Genomic DNA, 11040 nt, shown 5'->3' on the forward strand with positions numbered 1-11040 from the left:
CACAGGAGAGTTTGGCTCTAGTTAAGACATAAAGTGGAAACGGATCGAGAGTAGGATTCAGAAAGCCTAAACTTAAATCTTGTTTCCATCATTAGTTTTATGAGTGTGGGCAAATCCTTTTTACCAGGTCTTAATCTAATTATTTGTAAAAGGGGAGGTGGGTGAATTGAACAATCAAGATTTTTCCAGAAGTAAAGTTAGTAATGCAAGCCAAAGTGAATATACCATACACTCTTTCTCATAGTGTGAAGTTTGTTTCTGGATATAATGGAAAAATAGCTCAAGATCATGGGGCTTAAGTTATATGCTCAAGCTCTCTCATTCCTCAGTTCTTTAGATACTCTGCTTAATATGTTTCTGATCTTGATTTTGTGGTTTGGGCTTTAAACCACTTAGTTTAATCTAGCAACTTATTTGGGAAAGAAGTTTTCTTCCTCAATTTTCAAAAGTAGACTCATTTGTCTAATCCAGATCACATGCTCTGCCTTACACTAATCATTATTCATTAGCTCATGAACTTATGAATTATTAGTTGAAATTTCCTATGTGATGGGTATGATTTTAGACCTCTATGATACAAGAAGATGGACAAGAATAAAAATATATGCAAGCACACTGATGTCCCTTATTTAAAAAGTACTCACTCCAGTAGAATAGTCAAGTAATACAGTAATAACATAAAGAAAAATAGGATGCTCTCTCATTATTGCTAGGTTACTCAAAGTAATAGAGAGAAAAGGAGTAGAAAACCATGATGGGCTAGAAGTTCCTAAAACTTAATAAGGATCTAGAAGCAAATTAAGAACATAGGAACTTTATTAAGTAAGCATCCTCAGAAATGAGGAGGGATCAATTTTATGTGAAACATTCAGGAAAAGATGAGCAGAGGCATTGGTGCTTGATCGACACCTTAGAAGATACAATAATTTATCATATGAATAATAACATAAGCATAATAGATTATGAATATTTGAAATTAGTATATTATAGTCTACTAGTTATTCTTTCTTTTTGCCAGTTGTGGGGCTTGAACTCAGGGCCTGAGCACTGTCTTTGGACTTTTTTTCTCAATACTAGAGCTCTACCCTTGAGCCATACACCACTTCCAGCATTTTTCTATGTATGTGGTGCCGAGGAATCGAAACGGGGTCTTTGTGCATGATAGGCAAACACTACTACTAGGCCAAACTCACGGCCCCTAGTTATTAATTCTTAATAAACATTATTAGTTATTAATAACCATTCCTTATTGGCTCAGAATAATTATTAATATAATATTTAGTAGAATATACTCAAATCTAGTACTTAGCATGTTACACTAACATTTTAGACTAATATTGATTAATATAATGATGCTTAGTGGAGTATAGGTATAATAACTTTCATAATTAATACAATATACTAATATTTGAGATTAGTATATCACATCTCCTGTAATTATATATTAAAAATTATAAATGCAAACACACTAATTAGTGGAGTATCAGCAAAATTACTAAAATCATAACAATTAGTATAATAATATACAAATATTTGAGATTAGTATAAACTACATTTATTCCCAGAATTGAGACTTCTGAAAGCAATCTATATTGGGAGAACAGCAGTAAATTGAAGAAGCTGTAGGACAGAATAATCTAGGAGGACAGTGAGGAATTTTTGGAAGTTATAAGGATGGTAAGAACTTTACTAAAGTTGTCAGACTTTATTTGAATTTGATCGGAAGTCCTGGATGACTGTGAAGAGTAGAATGCTAAAGAATGAAGACATTTCAGCTGCAGCCTGGTGAACAGGCTGTAGATTCCAAGGCTGGCAATGGACGATCTGTTTGGAGAACAGGCCACAAGGAGCTGATGGCTCTGCGGAACCAGTGGAGAGAAATCGTCACATCTAGGACAAACTTGGAAAACAAAGTTTATCAAGTTTCATGGATTAAATATCCTCTTTCAAGAGAGACTCCAAGACCCAAAGGAACATAGGCTCAATGGTTTCCCTTATTTGTAACAATTAGTACAAATCTTGGACTCTCCTAGCAGAGGATTACATTAGCTCCAAACCTAGATACAAAAGGTCATATAGGATGAGGCTAAATGAAAGGACCTCCAGGATATGGAAACAAGAGCTACATAATGTGAGATTGTTGTTCTTAATACACTATGTTATTTCTCATCTCTTTTGTTGTCCCTTGGTTATTCTCATATTTTTACAGTATCTTACCTTGTTATCTGGTATATTGTAAGCATGTTTATTTGTTTGTTTGAAAAAGAAAAGGGAAGAGGGGGGAAAACAAAATGAGGGGAGAGGGTGGGGGGATGGAAATGGGGACAAAAACATGAGAAGGGTTACAAAGTGTGAGAAGTAATGTACCTTCTATCTGGTGAATATAACTGTAACCCCTCTATTAATTACAATAAAAAATTGAGAAAAAAGAGACTCCAAGAATCCTAAGATAGGAAGATTCAGTCACATACACACACACACGCACCAATCTTTCAATGAAATAAAGATATAAATTTGTCTATGTATTTCTAAGGGAGTCTTGGTATTTTTCATCTACATTCTCTCATTACATTCATACAGATATTTACAGCCTTCCTGGGATTGTGGAATACACTGATGTTCCTATCTCAGAATAAGAGATAGAAATGGGGTTAGCTATCTGAGCCACACATGCAGAAAGCAAATTAGAATGTTTCTATTAAATGAATAATTATGTGTGGTTAGACAAAAGGAATGTTGAACATAAAAAGATCACCAAAGATGGCCAAGATAAAATTTCCTGAAACTGTCTCTCAGCTGTTGAAAACTACAAATTATTTCTCCATTAGAAAGTAAGTGAAATCAATAGCATTATCATTTGAGGTTGAACATATGGGCCTAGAAAATCTTATAAATGGAATTCTCTCTGGGTCTAGGAATGAACCAATGGAACATTCATCAAATCCTGTTTGTCCTAAGACTGGTAAAATCACTAACATGCAAATGGAGGGCTTAGGAAGGGGCAGGCTTCTAGACTTACCATTTTTCTCCCTTGGCTTTCTGTTAGTGACCAATTCCTCCACTCTCTCACAATCTCTGGAAGTGCTGTAACAGTTCTTGTTTTCATGCATGGGCTTAGCTGCTGCTTCAGTCTGAATTATTTTTCTGATAACTTTCTATATTTTTAAGTCTTCAAAGGTTTAGACCAAGCACTAATGTCTCTTTACATCATTTTTCCCCTCAACGATCTATGTATAACTAGCCACTTCCTCATTTATGACTTTAATGTGCCCTGTTCAAACACCTGTCAGCCCGTGTTTTCTTGAATTCCTTCCTACCATGTCTTAGGCTTGAGGTTCAGCATATAGAAATAGACTCCCATTTACTTTTTTTCCTTTTTTTTTTGTCCATCATGGGACTTGAACTCTGGGCCTGGGCGCTGTCCCTGAGCTCTTCTGCTCAAGGCTATCTCGCTACGCCTTGAGCAACAGTGCCACTTCTAGTTTTCGGGTGATTAATTGGAGATAAGTGCCTTGGCTGGCTTTGAACCATAATTCTCAGATTTCAGCCTCCTGAGTAGCTAGGATTACAGGCATGAGCCACTGAATACGGTTCCTTTAACTTTTTTTTTGTTTTTTTGCCACTCCTGGGGTTTGAAATCAGGGCCTGAGCACTGTCCTTGAGCTTTTTTCTCAAGGATAGCACTCTGACACTTGAGCCACAGCACCATTTCTGGCTTTTTCTATGTATGTGGTACCAAGGAATTGAACCCGGGTCTTCATGCATGCTAGGCAAGCATTCTACCACTAGGCCAAACTCTAGGGCCTCCTTTAACTTTTTAAAACATGTTTAAAAGCACAGTCTTTGGTAGAATGTTTTAGTGGGCAGATCAGGAACAGAGAACAGTGATTTCTCTCTCTGGTTCTTTTGGAATAGAATTGTGAAGCCATGTGTGGTGGTACATGCTTGTAAAAAATCTCAACACTCCAGAGAGAAGAGGATCAAGAGATCAAAGTCTCCCTTTAAACTACAAAGTGAGACTCTACCTTTTATAAATCAGAACTTTAAAAGTAGTGTTGTTTTATAATTAGAAGATATAACACACTGACATGATCACTAGTAACCTATTGAAAATATGTTGGAGGAAGCAATGTGAATACACAAGTGTGAAAACTGTAACATGGACACAATGGACAGTCCCAGATGTACCGTGATAGAGTTTGTTATTATTTCCCCTGAGTTAGAGGGAATTGAAGAGATTAGGCTAGGGGAGTTGTGTGCACTCCTCCCTCTGAGGGCTGTTAATATGGCAGGCAAACACATGGTCTGCATGACTCCAGAAGAAAGGACAGGATTCAAGTCAATGTTCAAGACACTGACCTGGAATTAGGCAAGGAAAGATCTTTCTTTCTTTCTTTCTTTCTTTCTTTCTTTCTTTCGTTCTTTCTTTCTTTTTTTCTTTCTCTTTCTTCCTTCTTTCCATCCTTCCTTTCTTCCTTGCTCCCTCCCTCCTTCCCTCCCTTCCCTTCTCCTTCCTTCCTTCCTTCCTTCCTTCCTTCCTTCCTTCCTTCCTTCCTTCCGTCCTTTTCATTTTTTGTTGTTTTTTTTGGTTCTGTTTGTTTGTTTTTGTTTATGTTTTTTAGTGTGAGGATTGATGAAATAAGTTCTGCCAGAAATCATCTCAGTAAACCATCAGGATTTTTGATCATTCATTTTTTTTTATTTAAGCATATTTGTTACCTCATCTATTAATCCCTTCTTCATGGTGAAAACTTAGAATTACATAGCAAAACTGTAATACTGTGAAGTCTATAATACTATCTAAAAGGAAGGCTGAGATCTAAAATATGATGTTTCAAAGATACACTGCTCGGGAGAAAAGTAGGAGAGACCCTCACCTCTATTCCAAGTATCCTCGCCTTTTTTTCACATATACATTTCTACCCGAGAGCATTTGCACATGAAGTATTGGAATGTTGCTTTCAACCAGATAAAAACTTGGTTGGTTTGCTTCCTCATCCTAAAAGAAATATTTATTTATTTATTTATTTATTTTGCCAGTCCTGGGCTTAAACTCAGGGCCTGAGCTCAGTCCTTGGGCTTTCTCAAGACTAGAACTCTACCACTTGGGCCCACTACACCATTTTTGGCTTTTTTCTACATATATGGTTCCAAGGAATTGAACCCGTGTCTTTGTGCTTACCAGGCAAGCAGTCTACCACTAGGCCAAATTCCTGGCCCCATATGTATTTATTTTTGGTATTATTGAAGTTGATAAGGGCCATATGTTTGCGAGTCAAGTGACTTACCACTTAAACCAGGCCTCAAACCTTTTTGGATTTGGTTTATTTGGGGGGAAGGGCAGTTAGATAATGTCTTGTGGTTTTTGACCTTGGACAGCATTTATGATCTTCCCATCTCTACATCCTTAATAGCTCAAGCATACAAATTTTCTCTTAAACATTATTTTATCCCTGAGGACTACCATTGCCATATGATTGAGATATGCATTCTCCACACATTTCTCAGTAATTCTTACCTAATGTATTTTCTATATATTTGGCATATTGCAGTTTAATATACTGCACAATTAGTATATGCATATGGCTCATCATCTATATATTCTGCTTATAGTGTAGTATCCTAGATCAAAGGGAACTTGATATATTTTATTCATAGCTGTTATACAACTCCAGGGGGCACCATTTCAACTTTATAGGAAATACTTGGTAAATATTTTTTTTTTTAATATCTGAATGACTGAAAGAATGCTTTTGGAGTTTGTATAGTAGATTTCTATATGCTTTGCTGAATTGAACAAATAAAACAAGCCAGATTGTCTGTGGCTCCCGTCTGTAATTCTAGCTACTCAAGGGGCTGAGATTTGAGGTTTGAGGTTCAAAACCAGTCTGGGCAGAAAAGACCATGAGACTCTTCTCTCTAATTAACCACCAGAAAAGCAGAAGTGGCACTATGGCTCAAAAGTGGTAGAGCACTAGCCTTGAGATGAAGAGCTCAGGGACCACACTGGACCCGAGTTCAAGCCTCATGACTAAACAAAAAAATAAATAAAACAAAAAATAAACATGAGTTTTAAATTAGATAATTTGTAAAAATCTGCAACAAAAGAAACAGACAAAGGAAACTCCAAAGCTTGTCTTTAGAAAATATCAGGATATTAAAGATAATATCAAATGATTAAAAACGTTGGCTTTGGGATAACATGTTACAGTAGTGTTTTTAAAAATTTTGCTTATAGTTTTTTTTTTTCCAATCCTGGTGCTTGAACTCAGGGCCTGAGCACTGTCCTTGAGCTTTCTCGATGCCAGCACTCTATCATTTGAGCCGCAGTGCCACTTCTGGCTTTTTCTATGTATATGGAACTGAGGAATCGAACCCAGGTATTTGTGCATGCTAAGCAAGTACTCTACTACTAGGCCAAACTCCAGGCCTCACTAGAATAGTCTTTAGAATGATTCCTATCTCTATATTTTCCTCATTAATATGTTTAATAACATTATTAAAATAAACACTGTAGTAAAAAATATCTCTTATTGCTCAAAGGGAGTACCCTTACCAAATTATTTTTTTGAGTGATACCTGGGTTTGAACTCAAGGCTTTGTTTTTGTGATGTAGGTCCTGAGTGGTAGATGCTCTACCACTTGAGCTCTGATCTTTTTGCTTTCCTTTTTTGGTAAAGTCTCATATTCATGCCAGCGGGGCTTAGATATTCTAATCCTAGTCAGTCCAGTTATCAAGCTGCCTTCCCTTAATTAGAGTGTGTGTGTGTGTGTGTGTGTGTGTGTGTGTGTGTGTGTGTGTGTGTATTCTTTTGAAGAGGATCAAAGCAATAAAAGAAAGTAAAAAATAAATAAAATCACACAAATGCTATTTGATTAAAAATAAGTGAAGCAAGATTGAGGATTATTTAATGGCTTTTCTGAAAATTTATTCAAGTTCCTACTAATTTATAGTCACTTATTGAAATAAGGGTAGTGAGCCTAACTGGAGCCTTCTTGGAAATGATTGGATAATCCAGCGTTGGGTCCATCTTGTCCCTTTGGTGGGTGAAGATGAAGTCCCACTCCCAGGTAATGGGTGTGCCTGACATCCCAGAGGAAAGGGAGGGTACTTGGGCAATAGGTTACTGGACCTGCCAGTCCTGTATCATGAACTCTGAGGACTCTCAAGCTCCCTGTGACTCTGTCTCCTGACCCGGATCCTATTTAGATCGCAATCAGCTCAGCTGCCATTTGGCACCAGGTATCTCTTGACTCTCTTCAGGTCACTGTGTCCTTCTTGAGCTCTCCATTAGAGTTAATCTGGCTTGTTGGGATTGTTTTTCTGCTTTTTTAAAAATGCCTTCATGGGTCAGTTTAATAACAGTGTTAAGTGTATCTAAGGCTGCAAGATCTTTGGGGATACATGTCCATCTGAAATCTCTAACTTTCTAATAAAGACTCTTGGTTCTACCTCTAAAAAATACAGCTTCTCTATATCTTGTGATTGAATTTCAGTATAATCTGATCTGATTGACATCACATTGTTAAACAGAAGGCTATTCGTTAAAACAGTATTTGTTTTTTTGTGTGTGTGTGAATGGCTATTCCTGTGTGTGTTTAAAATAGAGAATGTCAGAAAAATTAGTTTTGTAGCAAATAAATATGGGGAACCACCCCCCCAAAAAAAACTTCTGTAATACCTTCCTTTAATTCTCAATACCAAATGTATACCCAAAGCCCATGACAATAAAAGTGCAATAATAGTATGAGAGAAAGTAACACTTATGATAATCAGTGTAAATCATGGGGTGCCTACATGTGAGTTCAGTCAGCCACATTTAGGGCACAGTTATTCTTCAGAGACTTTTCCTTTGAACTGACATACTGCAGTGTTTCGCAATCCAGACTATATGTTAGAGTCCTTGAAGAAGTTCAGTCTAGGTCTCTACCTCAAAAGTACTGAACAGTAACATGAGATTAGCCAAAAGAGCAGAGAGACAGAGAGAGAGAGAGAGAGAGAGAGAGAGAGAGAGAGAGAGAGAGAGAGAGAGAGAGAGAGAGAGAGAGAGAGAGAGAGGGAAATAACATAAGACAACACACAAGATAAATCTTATTTACTGTATCTGTCTTTGTTACCTGGTATATTGTATATATATTTATTTGTTTATTTGAAATAGGGAAGGGGGAAAACAAGATGATTTGGAGGGGTGGGGGAGGGAAATGGGGACAAAAACATGAGAAGGTTGTAATCAATGTGCGAGAAGTAATGCACGTATTAGCTGTCCATTTATCCCAACAATAATTTTTTTTTAAAGTACTGAACACACTGACTTGTGGTAGATGTCTGGAATTACCAAATTTCAGCCAGTTTTTGTAGCACATCACTATGATTCCAACTACCCAGAGAGGCAGAGGCAGAAGAGTAAGAAGCTAGCCTGGGCAAGATAATGATAGCCTAAGACACAAAATGAAAACCAACAGTCTGAGGCCATATCTCAAATGGCAGAACCACTTGCCCAACAGGAGCAAGATCTTGGGTTAAATTCTCAGTATTGAAGTTCTAAAAGCTTCCAAGTGACAGCCCCTTGCTATTTGAGAAATGAAGCACTTTATGAGGTTCCTAAATCCTATGTTTCAACAAAGAGGTAACTGTGAGGTGACCTCTCCATAGCTCCTGCGGAGTTGATCCATGAGCTACCATCCCTAAATTTCAAGTTCTCTGGTTTTTTCCTCACTGAACAAGCTTCATACTGCTCAATTCATTTCATGTCCTTGATAGTCTGTCTGCATTAATGGAACTGAGCCAGTGGAAAGCATTTAACAAATATCAGTTTCATGAATTTACACCTAGTATACTAATCTCGATATTGTCTATTTGGAAAATCAGTCAAAGGACGTCGAGAATGTAAAATGTTACGAGATTTGCTGATGTTTGGCATTGAGAGGGTTTGATTACCAAGATTTCCTACCTATGTCCCCGCCACAGTGGCTTTTCCTCCTCTTAGATATTAGTATTAGCTTTTCAACTCCTCTCCTTGTGCTTGCAAGGAAGGTACTCTAACACTAAGCCACACCTCCAGCCCTAATTCCTGTCAGTCATTTTTGAGATAAGGACTTGCTTCCTTTTCCAGGTACATACTGAGTAAAATTCATCTATGTTAAGCTTTCAGGTAGCTAGAGTAACCCACTGTGTTAAGCTATTCTTTGAGACTTAAGACTTCAACAATCTCAGCCCTTCAAGTAGCTAGAATTGCAGGTATAAGTCACATGGGCATCCTGCTCTTACCATAACTCTCATACTTTTGTCAGACTTTCTAGGGGACCAGCTAAAGGAAAAGAGGTTTTTGTTTGTTTGTTTGTTTGTTTGTTTTTAAGAGAGAAATATGGTGTAAGTGCTGTTGAGGGAAAAGAGAAAGCAGAGAAAGCAGACATCTTTCACCTGAGGAAAATACACAACCAGATTCTACTAGGATCACTGGCAGGATAAATTATATGGGAATTTTCTCAGGATGTAGGCATATGGTAGGAGGGAAAATGTCATTGCAGAACAATGGTACTCAGACAGGAATGACCTCATACAGGGTGGGTGATTTACAATACAACTTTTCTTTCAGTTTGTGTTAAAAGCAGCTACGGATATTACTTCTTCAGACTTCATAGACCTGAACTTCACCCTTTAAGATTTAAATTCTGTATAAACAGCGTCCACATTTTGATGAATTTGTTTAAGGGAAATTCAGAACTGACAGGAAATGATCCCAGTCTCTCACCCATCATACTAAATGCCTGAGAACCACAGCAGAGCTTCAATCTCATACCTGTTTTGTCTTAGTAATATGAAAATTGCTCAGGGAGTGACCTCACTTAAGGAATTCTCGGCTATTGATATTTTAAGATAATGAGTGAATGCATTTCATCATTCGCTTTCTTAAGAGGTAGTTTTGAAAATAGCCTTCACACAAACAATAATGGATTTCTAGCATGTTGTCTTCTTCAGACTTCATTCATTGTATCTGAGCCTGTAGTCTTACCTACTCAGGAGGGTGACGTCTGAGAATTGAATTTCAAAGGCAGTTCCAGTGGGAAAGTCCATGAGACTTTTACCTCCAATTAACCAGGAAAAAAAAATATTAAAGCCGTGGCTCAAGAGATAGAGCACCAAACTTAAGTGAAAAAGTTAACAGGAAGTCCCTAGACTCTGAGTTCAAGCTCTTGTACCTGCATGCACACAAACAAAAATTAAATAATTGTTCATATCTTATTTGATCTCTCACAAAGCCCAGAGAAGAACCAAGATGAGCAGAGATGGGACACAGCAGTGTGTGGAGCCAGGCAAATATTTGCTGGATGGCCCAGAGATATCACACATTTCCCAGAAACACATAGTGAACTAGATGATTATCTCAAGCTACCTTCTCAAGTACAAATAAACAAATAGAAAATAAGTCAGCATTATTTTTAATTAAAAAAAGCATTTATTGCAAAAGAGTAATGCTTTATACAAATTCCCATTACAACCCTCCCCCCCAAATATCAAGTTTCTGGTGCGATAGCAGGGTATAAAAATATCAAAACTGGGTAAATTCTTGCATAGAAATTCTGATGAATCATTTTTGAACTACAGATTAATTTGTGAATAGGAGTAGCATTTCTCCATGTTCATGTACATGAGTGTGTCATCAGGTTCTGTGAATGTAGTAAAGGCTCTTTTAATGTTAACACCTACAAACATAGACATACTTCCAGTTACTGGGTCAAAGTTCTCATCAGCTTCAAAACTTTTGTCAAATCACTCCACATTTTTTAATCATAAAGTACAATTCCCAATCTGCTATAGCAATGTTAGCTACAATCTAATAACAAGAATTCTAAAGGTAACGCTAGAAAACAGCACCTAGATCTCCCTTACAAGATACAATTCAAAAAACTCTCCCCTACTCTTTATTGGCTTTGCCAACACTTATGCATTTCTTTCTCATATATATATATATATGTGTGTATATATATATACATATATATATATATATATATGTGTGTGTGTGTGCAGCCACAAAAGCA

This window comes from Megascapheus bottae, chromosome 1, assembly GCF_031878675.1.
Source record: "Megascapheus bottae isolate mThoBot1 chromosome 1, mThoBot2.hap1, whole genome shotgun sequence".
Taxonomy (NCBI): domain Eukaryota; kingdom Metazoa; phylum Chordata; class Mammalia; order Rodentia; family Geomyidae; genus Megascapheus; species Megascapheus bottae.